The sequence below is a fragment of the Uranotaenia lowii genome, chromosome 3 (genome assembly GCF_029784155.1).
Source record: "Uranotaenia lowii strain MFRU-FL chromosome 3, ASM2978415v1, whole genome shotgun sequence".
In the NCBI taxonomy this organism is placed as follows: domain Eukaryota; kingdom Metazoa; phylum Arthropoda; class Insecta; order Diptera; family Culicidae; genus Uranotaenia; species Uranotaenia lowii.
This window is the reverse complement of record NC_073693.1, coordinates 135,505,728-135,526,251: the sequence shown is the minus strand read 5'-3', so window position 1 is coordinate 135,526,251 and position 20,524 is coordinate 135,505,728. Positions and strand designations below refer to the sequence as shown.

The 20,524-nt window shown below is 35.0% G+C and overlaps 1 protein-coding gene across 4 annotated transcripts in view; it reads left to right on the top strand.

The window, feature by feature from the left end:
• The window catches only part of LOC129754312 (uncharacterized), a 203,533-nt gene that overhangs the window by 31,198 nt on the left and 151,811 nt on the right, over nucleotides 1–20,524 (top strand). Inside the window, exon 2 of one of the 4 annotated variants that reach the window (XM_055750285.1) lies at nucleotides 3,981–4,113. The exons of 2 other annotated variants lie outside the window; for them this stretch is intronic. The gene's annotated coding sequence lies outside the window, so the exon portion shown is untranslated. Of the gene's footprint in view, nucleotides 1–3,980; nucleotides 4,114–4,134; nucleotides 4,773–20,524 lie in introns of those variants that run through there. One more of the 4 variants, XM_055750286.1, reaches the window with a different exon arrangement.

The following is a 20,524-nucleotide window of genomic DNA, read 5'->3' as shown; positions in this document are numbered from 1 at the left end:
GTTTCCCTCTTTCCCTTGGAGATGGTGAGGGGTCTTGAAACATAAACATAAACATTTCTCCCACTCGAATATACTTCCATGATAAATTTGTTTTTTTTTTGTTCTATAAGTTCTCGGGTAATTTATAAAACTATATGGAAAACCCCCTGCCCCTTCTTATCCCACCAGTGCAGTGCGAAGGACAGATGGGTCTCCATCATCATTGAAACTCTTAGCCTTAATGGGTGTCCTCGATGAAACTGCCACACACAAAATTGATACACAAATTTCTAGTTTTCATTCGATTGCCATCTAATTTTCAGGGATTGAAAAATAACTATTAAACTTCATTTTACCATTTTACTCGTATTTTATTTACAGTCCATACGCAAATGTCCGCACCTTGGCCTAAACCCCGGCCATAAGATTCTGCACAACCTCTGAATAAACCGTTTTTTGGATGTAAACCCATACTTTCTTCAGTTCCTCGACTTAGGTCGTTTAAGAAAGTGCTGCTTAATAATCGCACAGTAATTTCAACGGTTAAAAAGCTAGAGCAATTTCTTAGTGTAACAATTTCATCGTGGATATCCTTTATACCTTCCTAAGTGAAATTTGGATTCATTTGCAGGATTAGTTATCGAAAAATGCATTAAATTGTATGGAAGAACCCCTCCCCCCTTATCCTGCAAATATTTTTGAAGGCATATTTTTCAACAAACTTTGTTAATCGTCTCATGTTGTAGAATCATCGCATAAAACTAAAAAAAAGCATTTATCTACCAAAGCTTTTTGGCTTAAACGATAAGAATTATACAAATTGAATAATATTCAACACCTATTCTCTCATTTTACATTTTTTCCAAATGAACCAAGCAATCTGGTTGCACTGCTTATCGCAGAGAGAACAACAAGGTTTTTTCTCACTTTAATCCCGCACGGGAAAACAAATTTTCAAACATGGCGGACTTATTATCACATCCATCCGATTTATACCGACTTTAAGTAATCATTTTTAAGATCGTTTACTTATTTGGTAGGAATTGCAATTCGCATTAAAAATTATTAACAAAAAATGTATTGTTTCGACAATGATTGTTGTTATGTAGTAATTTCGACCATTTTTGGTTGCTTTTCTCAAGGGAATTATTTGTCCATTGTTCGTTGGACAAAAACGAAATTGACAAGAACAAAGGACAGATAATTCCCTTGAGAAAGTCCACCAAAAAATGGTCGAAACGTCGGGCATATAAATAGCTAAGTTGTTTTATTGAATCCAAAGACCGAAAAATAGCCAATTGCTTGGTGACTGATTAACTAATTTAACACTGGACTCCCTTTCCATCAACCATCATCCCAATAGCGTGTGATTATACCTGATGGCTGCTAGTTGATGGCACTAGTTGACTAAAACATGCTCACACAGGAGCTTATGGTTCGGGAATGATAAGATAGATGTCACCCTGGGCTTTGAAAGATAATTTTTTCAATTATTGGCTCAGGGAGTTATATCAGTTCATCAGTGATAAGTTTATTTATTTATTTTATTTATTTGGTGTTCCGTCTCTCGACATAACCTGATGAACAATATTCCTCCAATTCATTCAGTCCATGGCAACAGTGAAAAGATGACTGAGTATGGCCAAACAAAATTTACATGGTTTAAGAGGATGATCCCTAACTTATGGCCCGCTTAAAAACATGCAAATTTGGATCGTTCATATCTCAGCCTTCTTAGGACATATTGCAAATCTTCTGATCTTATTTGAAAGATAATTTGCAATAGCTATTTCAGAGGTATTTTGCCCAGAAATAACGTTTTAGTTTTGTACCTTAAACTTAACCTAAAGTTAGAATCTTAATTCTGTAGAGATTTTAGTTTGACCTTTACCATTGAAAGGCCTGGGCTGGGGTTATTTTTCTCATTCTGAACAATTGACATAGATGGTGTCTAGCACAGTGGGAAGGTGAGGGCACATTTTTTCTTCTGTGACACAATCTTAAAACACATTTTGTTGTTACATGCTTTTCGTATTTACGGTGCCATAAATTATGGTAGGGTGTGAGGGAGGGGGGAGGGGCGGTGTTGACACTAATTTTTTTTTTGTTCTTCTAATGTTTCTTTTCAAGAGCGAGCAAAGGCGCTATATCCAAGGTCAAAGACCAGGAATGATAGTGCATTTAAATCCGGAACCCTCAAATTTTAATTTATACAATAACTAACGTCAATAATAAAAAAAACAATAACTAACGTCAATAATAAACTGAAATCAAAAATTTTTACATAATGGTTCTTGTTAAAAAAAATTAAAACAATTGTCAGTTTATTACTCATACATAGGGTTTTGGATTTCTGTGCAGAAAAACATCATTTCCATCCCAAGAAGGACGAATACCTCGGACCAACATCAAGGAGCACATGAAGTTTAGCATATGTGCTCCCAACGTTAGAATCTTAGTTATAGCGATGGAAACGTATGGTACTGTTGTCCACGTTTCTTCCTCCCTGTGTTCCAGTTGTCTCTGCGTCCAATATTGCACAGTGGGCCCGGCCAAGTTAAGATGAGTAGTAAATGTACTTTTACTACTCACCGGGGTGCTGACAAGATCTGGCTGTGTATGTATCATAAGCATAAGCATAAGCAAACTTAACCTAAAGTTAGAACATTTTCAAAAAAATCGCACTCAATATTCAAAGCCGATCATCTCGGGATAGGGTGGACCAAATTTCAAAATTTGAGTTGCATTAGAATCCTTATTCTTTACTTCTCAAAACACAATTTAAAAAAAAATAGTATTTTTAATTAATGAAATAGACACATATATAGATTTATTCACAGCTTTCAAGTTCAATTGGTAAAATTGTACAGTCTCTAAGTGTGTATACATTTGCTGATGGAGCGATTTTACCTTTCGAGTTCTCAAAGACCTCGAAAGATTCTGTGTTCTACTAATGTTCCTTTCTTTTTTTTTTCAAGAGCGAGTAAAGGCGCTTTATCCTTGGTCGATGACCATAATTGATTGTTCACTGGAATCCAAAACAGTATAATGAACAAAACTAAATCTCAAAATTGCAAAATGTGTCATTTATCACATCATATTCTTCCAAATGCTTCTACTCGTAAGTTTTGTGATTTCTGTGACCAAAATAAATCATTTCCAGCCGCTGAAGAAAGGTCCTAGTGATTGACGAAATTGCTTCACGTTGCGCATGGTTTCTTCATCAAGGAGCATTATTCTTAGCATGCTTCCAACGATACTGCTCATTTGAAACGTATGGTACACGTGGTGGTCTACGTTTCTTCCTGTTCCTGTGTTCCAGATGTCTCTACGTTCTCTGCTCCATGGTAGGCCCAACCATTTTTTGTTTTTGATTATTTTAATATGTTTATGTTAAAATAATCGAAAGCATAAACATAGAAAAGAAGAGTAATAACGTACTCTTATTATTCTTTGGGACTCAGACATAAGTCCTGGCTGTGGAAGTACGATTAGTGATTAGTGATTAGTGATGGACACATATATAGATTTATTCAGTTATTCAAAAGACCATGCCTTTCTAAGTTATTCAGAATTGAAGGTTTTTTCTGCTCATGAGTGTTATACTATTGTGAAACGCTCATTTTTTTTATAAAACTTCTGGTGCAACAATTTTTTATTACCTACTTATCTTGTTCAGAAGTTAAAAAAATCTAAGAAAAAGAAAAAAAAACCCTATTTGAAAACACTTGGTTTCCGCAAACCATTACTTTTTAACTTTATTTTTTTTTCCTTTACAAAAGCAATTCAACAACGAATAAAGATTTTTAAAGAAATTTCATTATTGTTTCAATTGTTATTTTCATGATAGATTTAACTGAATTGGTGGATTTGATCAAGTTTGAACAGTGTTTCATTCCTCAACTAATGAAACGATAAAACTTAGATTTTTCAATTTCAATTTTCAATGGGTGTATTTTCCCATTTTTTTTAATATAAATTTTTATTTTTTCTTTCAACAGGTAAAAATTGGCCATCCTATATCTGAAAACATGGAATTATGGCTGCACAACAACAGATGTTTACAGTTTTGTAAACATGTGATGAAGCAGACAGCTGAATGGAAACAGCTTGAACAAAACAAAATCGATGAATGTACGTACATAAATACCATACCAGAACAGGTCCAACATGCCAAAGTAGAAGTACCTAAATGCAATTCAATTGTGTTCCAAAATTGCATAACTATGTGTGCCATCTTTTGGCTCCCCGCGCCACAAAACCATTATTTGTTCGTTAGAGTGGAAATTGTATGTTGACTCAAGATGTGCATCGTCTTACCATTTTTGGCTTAGCCTTTTTTTTCTTTTACGATCCTTTTTTGGTGGATAACTGAGCGCAAATAAAATCGAATCATCTCGAGCAGACAAAATCAAAACCACCTTCAGTGAAGCAAGGATAAAAAATAAACCCCAAAAACCGAACCCACAAAGCAAACAACAGAACTAATCCTGCGATGGTTGATGGCAGGCAACAAATGAATCAGGAAATGAAATTTTTTACCAATGATTGCTGCTACAAAGTTTGGGAAAGATAAACACTGGGGCCGACAAATTGCGAATTTCGAAAGATATCGTCACACAGGACAGGACAACTGCCTGTTGAGAAAACATGAAGCGCATCGTCGTCGTCGTTGTTTGCAAGGATCCAGGCTCAACCGAACGCAATCAATTGAATTGACCTGCGATACGCCTCAAGTCTGTGTAGAAGCGTATGATCCGGGGCCAAGCAGCACAGGAACTCCTCCCGTTACGGTAATTATTTGGATTTGTTTCATGCCGCACAGTGAAGCAGGATTAAAGCTTTTCAAGGTGGAAAACTTGATTTTACTCATTTGTATCGTACCTTTGTATAGTAATGTAATAGAGAAACTGAAGTTTTTACTTTTTGTTACTTGATTTATCGGCCTTGTCGGTCCAAAACTCATCGACGATTTTTTGCAGAATTTCAAAGTAACGTTTAAATGAGTAAATTTTAACTTTTATTTGTGTATGGGAAAATTGAATATATTGTTCGGAACTCTACTTTTTCGACTCCTTCGAACATTATTTTAGACTCTTTGAGTACAACTTCTCGTCAGATCAACAGTATTGTAAACGAGAATGGCCGAATGATTGGTTTTTGCTTCGTCAATGACGGGTTCCGTTTCCCAACTATCGAATAAGCACCTGGAGATTTTTTTTTATTATCTGACAATTTGCGCCGGGGGTCTTCAGATTTTACTCAAAATTGAAAATTTGGTTCATTTTTGCGACTTGAAAACACATGTATTTTTTCAGATTTCTAACATTTTTATTTTTTGAGTTAGCTTCGGCTAGATTTTTTTGTAAATAAAAAATAACCATTTTTCGAAGCTACATAACTCTGTTGTTTCTCAACGGAAATTACACAGCAAAAAAAAATGTAACGATGGACGATGTAATTTCTGGGGATTACGGATTTCTGTTGCAATAATACATCTAAATGATGTATACAACTCGAATACGTCGTGAAGTGTAATATCACAACCTTCTATGTGATATCGCATCAAGTAGTCAATGTTTTCCTTTGTTGACGTTCAAATTTGATTTCATTTCAAAAATTAAGAAACGGATTACGGACCTCAGCTGTATTTGTTTGGCTTGTAAGTACTACCAAAATTAATCAAAAATATAAGCAAACCCACAGCTTGAAAAATAATTTCATTATTTTTCATTTTTTAGGAAATTTGGCCCATATGGATCAGTGGTTCGAAACATATTCTTTGTCTCCAAACTGCCGGGTACATCAATGAGAAATTAGGTACATTTTGCGACTCAAGTTATGTGCAGGTATTTGATGTAATATCACACTACTTTTTTTGCTGTGTATAAAATAGCATATCAAAATGCTCTTTTGTTTCCATGTTGTTAAAAGTGCTTGCTATCTCCATATGTGAGTGCAGTTGTTCGACCATTATTGTTTGTTTTCGATGCAAAAAAAGAGATTTATTATCATTATTTCTTTCATAACTCTTCAAGGTGTAAATGGCTCACTTTGGTGTCTTCAGATGAAAGTTGCATCATGAATCGAGCTATACAATGGTATTTTTTGCAAAATATTCGGTGGTGCAGACGGTACTTTAAGACGCCATTTAAAGTTTATTTACAACTTATTATGTTGAAGGTCATTATTTAATTTTTTTCAACTATTTTATTTGGAAAGCTGATAAAATTTCAATGCATTTTGATGTGCTTATTTTTATTTTCCGTTGAGAAACAACAGAGTTATGTAGCTTCGAAAAATGGTTATTTTTTATTTACAAAAAAATCTAACTGAAGCTAACTCAAAATATGAAAATGTTAGAAATTTGAAAAAATACATGTGTTTTTAAGTCGCAAAAATGAACCAAATTTTCAATTTTGGGGAAAATCTGAAGACCCCCGGCGCAAACCCGTCAGATAATAAAAAAAAATAAAAATATATAAAAAAAATCCCCACCTGCACCGCTAGTTAATGTAGTCCCACATAACCCGGCTTTACTGGTTACATTTGATATCTCTAGATTGTGTAGGGGAGATAAGGGCATAATGGCCACCTTAAGGAAAACGCTTATTTAACCATAGAGAACAGCTATAATATGTGAACTACATCATTGTTTCGTGTTCAGACACTCAAAAAGTCTATTGTCTAATTGGATGAAACTTGAAAAAGTAGATAGACACGTTCAAAAATGCATTTTAAAATTTTTTGCCGAAAGCTGAAAACAAGTCACTGTAGGGGCGTAATGCGGACCCCCCCCCCCCCCCCCCCTCCCCCCTGGGGCAGTATAAGCCCCATTTTTCGGGGCAAGATGAGCGTTTTCTGCCGGGGAATCTAGTAGCGAATTCAACTCGGTGAATTCAACTGGATAATAGAGCTAAAGCATGACTTGCTTGGCCTGTTGGTAAGGTGTCGGAGAGTTAATCAGTAGACTCGAGTTCGATTCCTGGTCATTGTGATTTTTTTTTCATTTATCATCCATGATCGATGCATTTTGCACTAAACGGTGAGGCGTAGATTCATCAAATAAAGCAGTAACAAAATAATCTAGGTCTGTTTGTAAAATTCAAAGATGTTAATACACATGCTCAAACATTATGTTTCTGGTGTTTTGTTTGACGGATGATGCTACTAGCCGTATAATGTAATTATAAAAAAAAATCAATCATGAATGGTATTTAAAAAAAATCCCTCGAACAGGAATCGAACTCGAGTCTACTGATTAACTCTCCGACACCTTACCATTAGGCCAAATCGACAGATAAAACAAGTCAAGCTGTAGCTCTATAATTCAGTAGACTTCATCGAGTTGAATTTGCTGGTAGATTATATGGCAGAAAACGCTCATCTTGCCCTTATTAAAAGTGCTCTGTTCGCCCCAGGTCAACAAATTTAAGTAAAATCGCGTTTTAAAATTTATTAAAGTGAAAATAAAATTTTTATGATGGTGAAAATTGAGAAACAATGTTTAAATCATGTTGCAGTAAGTATATTTCAGATCAAGATGATTTAAAGGTCATAAAAGCTTATTTGGTGGAGCTAAAAAATTATAATATTTTCGTCACTTGAGAACCTAGCTGGTTATTATTTAATATTTCTGTAAAGATGATAAGGATATCTCTTTTTTTGGTGAAAAATAATACTACAGGTAGTACGAAACAAATCCTCATGAAAATTTTTATAAGAAAACACGTACTTTTGTAGAAAAAAGGAATGCTTATTATGCCCTGGGTGCTCGTTATGCCCTTATCTCCCCTACCCCCGCTGATAAATTCACGCTCTTCTACTTGGCCTACAAGAACGTCGATTTCGATGTCATTTCTCGCGTCCAAGGTTGCCGAAATCACAGAAAAATCTATAATTTCACCAAATTTTGAGCAAATTTTCATCACAGAACCTGTGCCACAGAACACAGAATTTTGGAAGTAATCACAGATTTCACTGATTTTTTTTTTATTTTGTAAGTATTTCCAAAACAAAACATTTAAAGTCGACATAAATTTTGGCTTTCTAACTTTGTTTTGGAAAATCATGCTAAGATTGGTAATGTAAATTGATTTTTCTTAAGTGAAACGTGAAAAAGACTCATTTATTCAAAACTTTTCAAAGAAATTATTGCTATTATCACAGGAAACCTTCACAGAATTTCTGGGTAAAATCACAAAAAGTCTGTTTTTTTTTAGCAAAAACAAAAAGTTTTTTTCGGCAACCTTGGTACTGGCCGTCATAGACTGGAAATCTTAGCTCGAACTAGCAAACCCTAATTCTGCAGCTGAAACTTTTTCGCACCTCCGCAACTACGTAATCGACCACCATGCTCCGAAACGTACCGCCAATGCTAATCTTCGTACTCCATGGGCTACAGCAGCTTTACGACAACTGAAAGCGACAAAAAGGCGTGCCCTTCGAAATTACAACAAGCACAAATCTCTGCATACCAAGGAAGAAACGCAATCGCAAACTCTACTCCGCCTATAAGAAAAAAGCCAGTCAACGTTGCTATCAAAACCATCTTCTTCGGATTCAGCGAAACCTCAAGACTAGACCAAAATCCTTCTGGAATCACGTCAATAATCAGCGGAACGAACCTGGAACACCATCCTACATGCTCCTGGACGGCATCATGGCGAATTCTGACTTCGGAGTCTGCGATCTCTTTGCCAATGAATTCTCGAGCATCTTTGATACATCATCAATAACCGACGAACAACTGGATTGTGCTATTAGGAGTGTTTCACCACTGGGCTTTTCTTTAAACGGAATTACAGTCCAGGATAAAACCATCTCTAAAGCAGCCACTAAGCTCAAAATCCCTCCCCTACGGGCCTGGATAGGACTCCTGTCAGGCTTATCTTCCAAACTTCGCTTGACCAGGCCACCTTCTCTTCACTATGGAAGAAAGCTTACATGTTCTAGGTTTATAAAAAAAGAGATAGGAAAGATATCAATGCTTACCGCGGCTTTGTGTGCAATAGCCAAACTTTTCGAATTGGTGGTTTTAGATCCCATTTTCCTGTTCTGCAAGCATAACTATTCCAATGACCAGCATGGATTCATGCCTTAACTTTAAACTATAACTAACTTACTGACCTTTACCTCGTTTGTGCTTGAAAGTTTTGCATAAAAATCTCAAACTGATGCCATCTATACCGATCTGTCTGCTGCATTCAACAAGGTGAACCATGATTTTGCCATCGGAAACCTCGAACGTTTAGGATTTTGTGGATCTCTTCTTGGCTGGTTGACAGTTCGTACGGGTAACTGTTTTCCAGGTAGTTCTCAGCATCATAAGGTGTACCTCAGGGAAGTCATCTAGGGCCAATAGTATTCCTGATCTATTTCAATGACGTGCTGCAACTTCTCCATGGACCAAAATTAGCGTATGCCGACGACTTGAAATGGTTTTACTTTATCAATGGGATGTGAACTTCCTGCAGAACCAGTTTAACCTCTTTGCCTCCTGGTGTGATGCCAATCGCCTACCGTAGTAAATGCGCAGTAATATCATTTTCCCGCAAACGAGGTCCTTTCTCAGCCGTTTATTCCCTTGGAAACAATGCAATCTCTCGAGCTAAACACGTGAAAGATTTTGGAGTGATTCTTGAAGTGCGACTGGATTTTAAAACTCATACCAACTATATCGTTGACAAGGCCTCCAGAAGCCTGGGTCTTCTTTTCCGCATTACGGAGCACTTTAAGGACATCTTCTGCCAGAAGAGTCTTAGCTGTAGCATAGCAATTACGGTGCCAACACTGCAATAATTGGCTTCATTAAGACTTTCAACCGCTTCTCAGAGCATGTTTTTTTAGCCATCGAAATTATTGTTTTCAATAAAAGTGCAAATGTGTCTATTCAATTGTTTTCAACCAATATGGAATGTCGAAGACAGAATTTCATTGATGTGTATCTGCTTTGCACAATAAGCTGTGAATCATAAAAAATCTTTAAGGAGCAAAAGTACGAACCGCAAATGGGGCAAAAGTACGAAATATAAATATTCAGTTTCCACCCAAGTAAATCTAAAAGAAAAGTTTTTACATCATTTAAAAATGCATTGGAACATCAGCAAATTTTTACGTTTTTACAAAAACCTGCTTGTGCGAAAAGTCGCTCAAACACGGAGAAATCTGGATTTCGCAATCCTGTTGAATATGGACAATTAGTGAAGAGTTCCGAATTCACGCAGTTTGTTCGCCCATGCATAGGATTTGTATCAAAAGCGAACACAGAAGCTGCTGCTGGAGGCAAAATTTCAGTATTGAAATATATGAGATTTTTAACTAATGTGTAAGAAACCAAAAAAAAGTAAAAAAAAATTGCATAGATCAAATTTTGTCATTTTTTTTCTGGAAGAAGTAATTTTTGAAAATTTGCTGTAATTTCTACATATTTAAAAACTTCAACAATAAATATTGTTTTGAAGAAATTTCCTACTTTTTTGAGACTCATTTTAACGGTTGCAAACCTGTTTGGTTACGGTGTTCGAATTAAAATGACTGCATCAGTAACGTCTATCCATTCAAATGACATAATCTAATAAGGGGTTTCATTAAACACTGCTTTTAAATTACTTTTAACGAATTCGTGTAACTGGGGGACTGTTGATACTGTTTACTGGATAAACTATTTTTAAAATGGATTTAGTCCTCTTCCACAAAATCTATTTCTTTTTTTTCTTTAAATTGTTTATTGAAGCTCATAGAACATTTTTGGGAATATTTTTTAAACTTTCTCCATTTCGAAAAAATCAGACCTTGTTTGCACTTGCCGCTGAAAGTGATTTTGAGTTTTTAATTTATTCCTTGACCAAAGTTCCTTGAATTTTTAAGTTAAAATCAGAAGTTTAAACAAGTATCAGTTAAGCCAACTATATTTGTACTCTGAAAATCTTGAAACTAATTGTTATCACTTTTTAACTTTGACTTCGAGTTTTTGTCGATTTCCCAATCAGTAAGCCATGTGTGTCAGTGAGTCAATTTTGTGACAATTTTGTAAATTTGGTTAATTTGTAAATTTTGTCAATTTTGTCAATTTTTTAAATTTTGTCAATTTTGTCAATTTTGTCAATTTTGTCAATTTTGTGAATTTTGTCAATTTGTCAATTTTGTGAATTTTGTCAATTTTGTCAATTTTGTCAATTTTGTCAATTTGGTCAATTTTGTTAATTTTGTCAATTTTGTCAATTTTGTCAATTTTGTCAATTTGGTCAATTTTGTCAATTTTGTCAATTTTGACAATTTTGTCAATTTTGTCAATTTTGTCAATTTTGTCAATTTTGTCAATTTTGTCAATTTTGTCAATTTTGTCAATTTTGTCAATTTTGTCAATTTTGTCAATTTTGTCAATTTTGTCAATTTTGTCAATTTTGTCAATTTTGTCAATTTTGTCAATTTTGTCAATTTTGTCAATTTTGTCAATTTTGTCAATTTTGTCAATTTTGTCAATTTTGTCAATTTTGTCAATTTTGTCAATTTTGTCAATTTTGTCAATTTTGTCAATTTTGTCAATTTTGTCAATTTTGTCAATTTTGTCAATTTTGTCAATTTTGTCAATTTTGTCAATTTTGTCAATTTTGTCAATTTTGTCAATTTTGTCAATTTTGTCAATTTTGTCAATTTTGTCAATTTTGTCAATTCTGTCAATTTTGTCAATTTTGTCAATTTTGTCAATTTTGTCAATTTTGTCAATTTTGTCAATTTTGTCAATTTTGTCAATTTTGTCAATTTTGTCAATTTTGTCAATTTTGTCAATTTTGTCAATTTTGTCAATTTTGTCAATTTTGTCAATTTTGTCAATTTTGTCAATTTTGTCAATTTTGTCAATTTTGTCAATTTTGTCAATTTTGTCAATTTTGTCAATTTTGTCAATTTTGTCAATTTTGTCAATTTTGTCAATTTTGTCAATTTTGTCAATTTTGTCAATTTTGTCAATTTTGTCAATTTTGTCAATTTTGTCAATTTTGTCAATTTTGTCAATTTTGTCAATTTTGTCAATTTTGTCAATTTTGTCAATTTTGTCAATTTTGTCAATTTTGTCAATTTTGTCAATTTTGTCAATTTTGTCAATTTTGTCAATTTTGTCAATTTTGTCAATTTTGTCAATTTTGTCAATTTTGTCAATTTTGTCAATTTTGTCAATTTTGTCAATTTTGTCAATTTTGTCAATTTTGTCAATTTTGTCAATTTTGTCAATTTTGTCAATTTTGTCAATTTTGTCAATTTTGTCAATTTTGTCAATTTTGTCAATTTTGTCAATTTTGTCAATTTTGTCAATTTGTCAATTTTGTCAATTTTGTCAATTTTGTCAATTTTGTCAATTTTGTCAATTTTGTCAATTTTGTCAATTTTGTCAATTTTGTCAATTTTGTCAATTTTGTCAATTTTGTCAATTTTGTCAATTTTGTCAATTTTGTCAATTTTGTCAATTTTATCAATTTTGTCAATTTTGTCAATTTTGTCAATTTTGTCAATTTTGTCAATTTTGGCAATTTTGTCAATTTTGTCAATTTTGTCAATTTTGTCAATTTTGTCAATTTTGTCAATTTTGTCAATTTTGTCAATTTTGTCAATTTTGTCAATTTTGTCAATTTTGTCAATTTTGTCAATTTTGTCAATTTTGTCAAATTTGTCAATTTGAAGATAACTCTTTTTATACATTTTGTTTTTGCTTTAGTTTTGTTGACATTCACAATTTTGTCCCTATTTTTTTTTCAAAGTTTTTTTAAATACCTTAATAGACCCATGTATCCGGCACTGGCCACGTGCGATCTTGCTTGAATTTGTTTACTCGAAACTTTCAAATGCAATCTTTTCTCAGCTCCATGAACTGCAAACCTCAATTTGAATTCCTTTCGCTGGCGCCCATGTCAAAATCCGACAGATACATTGCTCCAGCCGGATAAGCGCAGTCAGTCGCTCGACAGGGAACGGTTTCGATTTTCGATTCCACCGGACAACCGCAATTGCAATTTTTCATGCATATCAATTATAGGCTGGCTGCCTTCTCTCGATATGATATCGTCACGCATGTTGAGATAGCGCAAAAACGCGACGCAAGACAGGACATGGAGCTAAAGACAACAAAAAAAACCTTCAATGGCGCGCGGACGCAATCATTCGAGAGCTGCGGGATTTCGCAGGACATTCCCATGCGCATCGATTCGAAGTCGAGACCCGATCGGACCCCAGACTGCACTTGCCCCTACTAATGAGAACCGCCTCATTGTCTGGTTTCATTTGCATTAAATTCAAATTACAGAGGGACCCTTTTTCCCGGTTGTTTCGGGTGTCTCTTTGTTCCAGTTTCGTCATCGAGTTGCCGAATGCGCGAAGGGGCAGCAAATTATATGACTGCGTACCTTAAAATGATTGCAAATTTGCCGGAATCAACTCTCTTTTTCGGCGGACGATTTTGATAAAGTAATTTGCAGGATTTTTGCATGAATAAATGCTTCCACCGAGTGGTTGATTAAACATCGTTTGGTAATGAATGGTTTTTTTTTTCGGTCAGGACTGACATATTTGACAAATTATTCAAATTAGATTGCGTGTGAGTCGTAACATTCTGACGATTGATATAAACATTTTTTGAAGGATTAAATTGTTACATACGGCATTCGTGTCAGAAATCCACATTTATGCATCATAGTTCACACTCCACAGGTAAGCAATGTACAGGTTGAGAACAGAAAAACGGTTCTCTGACAAAAAGGACATACAAATCAACAGATTACACTAGGGAACAGCATTTTTGGTGCTTATGTTTCAATAACTGTTTTGAAAAGGTTTTAGAGTCCTGAATTCGAATCATTTGTATGATTTTGTCTATCAGCTGTTGTTTTAGTGGTATGGCGTGTGGAAATTTTGAATAGACCAATTTTGAGTAAAATCGATCATTGATAACTGATGAACCAACAAACCTACATGAAAAAGAAAAACTGATTTTGAATCTATTTATTGACCTCCATCCTCCATCCAGTCAGTTCAGATTTTTTCTAAGTAGACTTTCAAGTAGAGATACATCGCTTTATTTAAAAATATTAAATTCGACTATTTTTAAAAATTCAAAAAGATAAAACTACTACTTTTTAAAGGGTGATGCGGTCAAAATTTAGTCAATATCAACTTGACGTATTTCTTTCAATTTTGCATTTAAAGAAACCTGAACACCCCTCATATTGTAGGTGTGTGTGTGTAGAATATTGCTCCTATTTTGATTTGGAATTCACTCTTCAGTTGTCAAAATGCCATCCAAGGCAAGGTGTGTATATATTAGGGAGGTGTTACCGAATATCGAATTCCCGATTCAGCCATTTTGGCTGTGTAGGCTATGCAACTATGCGGAACTCATGAAGTTTGTTTACCAACAAACCACAGAAAAGCTGTGCCAAAAATAAACAAACTCATTGAGAGCCCCGCTCACTCCTCGCCTACTTACTGTGAAAGTCGGAGAACCTAGTGTATCTTCTTCCTTGGTCCAAGGAAGAAGAGCAGCGTATCAAAATTTTGCTCGCGCATCGTGAAAATCCGAGCTACTCGCACGCAAAGCTGGCAAAACCGCTAAAAGTTGCCAAATCAACCGTTACAAATTTAATTAAAGTGTTTGGGGAACGTTTGTCGACAGCCAGGAAGTGTGGATCGGGGGGACATCGAAAACCGGAAGCCGCTGAGACGACAAAGAGAGTTGCCGATAGTTTCAAGCGAAACCCTAACCTCTCTATCCGAGATGCCGCAAAAAAGCTGAGTGTATCGTCTACAACCGTGCATCGAGCCAAAAAACGATCCGGACTATCGACTTACAAGAAGGTAGTGACTCCAAATCGCAATGATAAACAAAATACGACGGCCAAAGCGCGATCCCGGAGGTTGTACACGACGATGCTGACGAAGTTTGACTGCGTGGTAATGGATGACGAAACCTACGTCAAAGCCGACTACAAGCAGCTGCCGGAACAGGAGTTTTATACGGCAAAAGGAAGGGGAAAGGTAGCAGATATTTTCACACTTCCATCTGTACCGTTGAGCCGTCAACACGTACGCCGGAGCATCGTATCGTTGCTGTGTACCTGCAGGAACATTTTACATTATTTATTTTTTCCTTACCTGTATTTCAATCAGCACTTTTCAGTGCTAAAATTATTTTCATTTTCTTTAATTCATATTTTCTCTTTTCTTTCCAGCATGGGGAAGTCTTCGGCCGGCTCAAGGGCCGGAAGAAAACGGATTGCTGAACCTAATCCAGGGCCATCTGCCAAAAAAGTTGAAATTTCCAATTCATTCGATGTCCTTCATAACATCGGTGATGAGGAAATATTCATATTTAATTCTGATAAGAGTACTAAGAAACCATCTTCTTCTTATACTCTTAAAAACGAAAAGATTCCACCAATAACGGTCACGATTCCTGACTTCAATGCCTTTCGAAAAGAAATCGTCACTTCCGTCAAGGATGTGAAGATTTCTTTTCAGATCGGTCGAAGGGGAACTGCTCGTATATTGGCGGAATCTTTCAATGATTTTCAAAAGGTTTTAAATTATTTGAATAATAAAAAACACCAATTTTTTACGTACGACGCTAGAAGTGATCGTCCATTTAAAGTTGTACTTCGTGGTCTCACTGGCGATCAGACACCGGATGAGATCACAGCTGAATTAAATTCTTTGTTAGGTTTTTCTCCAATTCAAGTAATTCAAATGAGGAAAAGAACCAACACGAATAATACCAGTAGTGTTGGTTTTGCTCCTGAACTTTATTTGATCCATTTTAAAAAGGATCAGGTTAATAATTTGCAAATTCTTGAAAAGGCTCGTCTTATGTTTCATTGTCGAGTCAAATTCGAACCTTTTCGTAAATCTTCTACCAATTTTTTACAAAACATTACGCAATGTCGTCGCTGTCAAGCTTTTTGTCATGGCACTAAAAATTGTAGAATGAATGCCAGATGCATGTTTTGCGGCTCATTCGATCATGAAAAATCTAAATGCCTTTTTGGTGGTGATAAGCCAAAAACAGAATTTTTTAAGTGTGCGAATTGCGCAGGTAATCACTCCTCGAATTCGCTAGATTGTCCCATCAGGGCAAAAATTATTGCTTCTAGGAAAAATCCCAAAGTTTCCAGAAAAGTTTCTTCTCCTCCTTCCTCTTTTTCGTCTTCACACGTCGGGCCGGCAAACAACCTGCCTGTTCGCGGTCAGCCTCGGTCGACATTGGAATCACGGCTGGGTAATACCCGAAGTGATTTTAATGTTACCTGTGCTGAATCTGCGCCCCAGACTCGTTGTTTATCGTTCTCAGAGGTGGTTGAAAATGGGTTTCCCTCTTCAGGTTTAACTAATAAAAATGGGAAAAAACCAAGTCTCAACGTTCATGCGAAGGCTTGGGAAAATCCCCGAAATTCAAATACTTGTTCTTCTCCTTCATTTTCTGATCCTAACAATTTTGTTGATTTGGGTGAGATTACTGAGGAAAAATTAAAATTTTTGCATCAAAATTTAATGGAAATGATGCAACTTATGTTGAAAGCAAATTCAATGTTTGAAGCTTTCCAAACTTCTTTTAATTATGCTAACAAAATTATTATGACTTTACGATTCCCTCATGGATCCAAATAGATGTTTAAATATTATGAATTGGAATGCTAGATCTTTGCTGGCTAACCAAGATGAATTCTTTTTATTTTTGAAAACTCAAAACATACATATTGCTGCCATCACTGAAACTTTTTTAAAGCCAGACAATAACTTGAAAAGCAATGCTTTCTTTAAAATTTTGCGAAATGATCGACTTGATCGACAAGGTGGGGGTGTAGCTATTGTCATCAATAGTCGTCTCAAATTTAGACTTCTTCCTTCTTTCAATACAAAAGTCTTAGAAACAATTGGAATTGAATTAGAAACTTCTATGGGGAAAATTATAATTGTTGCCGCATATTTGCCTTTCCAATGTAGCGGTGAACAGAAAAATTTTTTGAAGGGAGATTTACAAAAACTCACCAGAAATAAATCTAAATTTTTTATTATTGGTGACTTTAATGCAAAACACCGATCTTGGAATAATATTTCATCAAATTCAAATGGGAATATTTTGTTTAATGACTGCTCTGCAGGTTATTATACTGTTGAATATCCTAATGGGCATACTTGTTTTTCTTCAATTAGAAATCCCTCCACAATTGATTTGGTTCTAACGGATTTAGGCGAGCATTGTAGTCAATTAGTTACTCATGCGGACCTCGATTCAGACCACCTTCCAGTAACATTTTCTTTATCCCAAAGTCCCATTGAAAACCCTTTAAAATCAACTTTTAATTTTCAAAAGGCTAACTGGGAGCGATATATGAATTTTATTGAACGTATTTTAGATGTCAACGTTCCACTGAATTCAATAGAAGATATTGATTTGGCTGTAGAAAATTTGACAACTTCAATAGTCAATGCTAAAGCCGCTTCAATACCTAAAGTTAAACATAAATTTAATCAACCTTTAATTGATGATGATCTTCAGTTTTTGATACGACTGAAAAACATTCGTCGACGCCAATATCAACGTACTAGGGATCCTTATTTGAAATTAATTTATTGCGACCTTCAAAAAGAGATCAAACGTCGTTTAAATTTCATTCGTAATGAAAATTTTGCTAAAGCAGTAGAGGATATAAAACCCTACTCAAAGCCATTTTGGAAATTAACTAAAATTTTGAAAAAGCCCCAGAAGCCAATTCCTACTTTGAAAGATGGGGATAAACTTCTTTTAACTAATTCAGAAAAGGCTCAAAAATTAGCCCAACAATTTGAGTCTGCTCATGATTTTAATTTAAACGTTGTAAGTCCAATTGATGCTCAAATTTCCCTAGAATTTGATGATATTCTTTCCAAGCAAAATGTGTTTGAAAGTTCTTGTGAGACAAATATTGATGAACTTAAATTGATTTTCAAAAAATTTAAAAATATGAAAGCTCCAGGGGAAGATGGGATTTTCTATATTCTTATTAAAAAGTTGCCTGAAAGCACTTTAAATTTTTTAGTTAAAATCTTCAACAAATGTTTTCAATTGGCTTATTTTCCCAATAAATGGAAAAATGCCAAAGTAACTCCAATTTTGAAACCTGAAAAAAGTGCTTCAGAGCCTTCAAGTTATCGACCAATTAGTTTGCTTCCTTCTTTAAGTAAACTATTTGAGAGAGTTATTTTGAATAGAATGATGATTCACATTAATCAGAATTCTATATTCCCTGATGAACAATTTGGTTTTCGTCATGGACATTCTACTACACATCAACTTTTGAGTGTAACTAATATGATTAACGCTAGCAAATCTGAAGGTTATTCAACTGGTGTTGCTCTTCTTGATATTGAAAAAGCTTTTGACAGTGTTTGGCACAAAGGTTTAGTAGCTAAATTAGCTCGATTTGATTTTCCTGTATATCTCACCAAAATTATTCAAAATTATTTGACTAGCCGAACCTTACAAGTAAGCTATCAAAATTCATGCTCTGAAAGGACACCCATTAGAGCTGGTGTCCCTCAGGGTAGTATACTTGGGCCAATTTTATATAATATTTTTACTTCTGATCTTCCTGATATACCAGAAGGAAAAGGTAGGAGATTAATTGCTGATGACACTTTGCTTTCAGCCAAAGGTCGAAATTTACGGGTGGTACGCAGTAGATTGCAACAAAATTTAAATTCCTTTTTGAATTACTTGAAAATGTGGAAAATTTCTCCTAACGCTTCCAAAACTCAACTTATTTTATTTCCCCATAAGCCAAGAGCAAATTTTTTAAAACCTAATGAAAATCATTCCATAACTTTTAATGGGGTTTCATTAGAATGGTCTGATCACGTGAAGTACTTGGGACTCACACTTGATCGGAATCTTACTTTTAAAAATCACATTGAAGATATTCAATCTAAATGTAATAAATACACTAAATCTCTTTATTCTCTCATCAACAGGAAATCCCGGTTGTGTCTGCGAAATAAGATGCTCATCTACAAACAAGTTTTCCGACCAGCGATCATGTATGCAGTTCCGATTTGGTCTAGCTGCTGCGCGACGAGGAAGAAGGCCATCCAGAGGATTCAGAACAAAGTTCTGAAAATGATTTTGCGGCTTCCACCTTGGCACAGCACCGAAGATCTTCATCGGATTGCGGGTATTGAATCGATCGAAGAGATGGCCAACAAAATCATCTCCAACTTCAGAGGCAAATCGATGCAGTCTTCCATCGCAGAGATTCGTTCTCTTTATGTTTAGTTTAATTTAAGATAGTGTTTAGTTTTAAGTATAAAATATTTTTGCTATTACAGGATGTTCTCCTACATTAAAAACTTGATTGCGCTCAGCAAATTTAAATCTTATAAATAAATTTTTATAATCTAGTTACTTATAGGGCTATGAACAGTTCATTATTGAGCTGAACACCTAGTTTAATGCAATAATGTAATATAAGTGTAATGATGATTTGATACAAATAAAGACATATTTAAAAAAAAAAAAAAAAAAAATAGCAGATATTTTCAAGCACATGAAACTGTCAAAGTTCGAGAAGAAATATCTGGTTTGGCAAGCCATCAGTACCTGTGGCTTGAAAAGCAGCATTTTCATAGCTTCCGGGCTGTCAACCAAGAAATTTACGTGAAAGAGTGTTTGAATAAACGTCTGCTGCCTTTCCTGAAGAAACACGGCTGTTCCGTACTGTTTTGGCCGGATTTGGCAACTTGCCATTACGGTAAAAAGGCCATGGAGTGGTACGCCGCCAACAACGTGCAGGGGGCTCCCAAGGACAAGAACCCTCCCAACACGCCAGAGCTCCGCCCGTTTGAGAAATACTGGGCTATTGTCAAGCGGAACCTAAAGAAGACCAAAAAACTGCTAAGGACGAGCAGCAGTTTAAGGTAAACTGGCTTTCTGCGGCGAAGAAGGTGGACAAGGTGGCTGTACAAAATCTGATGGCAGAGGTTAAGTGCAAGGCCCGGCAATTCGGATTTGAAAAGTGGAAGCCTAACTGAATATTTTTCCTGAATTGTATACTAATTAACCTTGAAAAAGAAATTTAATTTGGTTTTCACCGATTTACACGCGGTTCCACACATTTCCCTTGACCGCATCACCCTTTATGACACTGCTGAATAAAGTCTATGAGTATTTGATATTAAAAAAAATTTATTTAAGAACTTCGTTGAAGACAGCAAAACTCTTGGACTTATGGATTAAGAAATATCTAAGATTCAATTTGGGTTAAAATTTCTCTGAAAATGTCGTCAAAATTCCCGTATTTTGCAGAATTTGGTAAAACAAACAATTAGAAACTATCTATAACTCTTTAACTTTTTTCTCAAAATTCAAAATCACTTGCGGTCTTCGGGATAGTTGAACATTGAGTTAAATAAAACCTTTGATCACAAAATCTTTGTAATGTTCTACAGTTTTGGCAAAAAAAGTGCTAAAACTGCGATAGCAAGAGTTGTTAGAAAAAAAATTGCATATTTAGGATCTGCGCCTCTA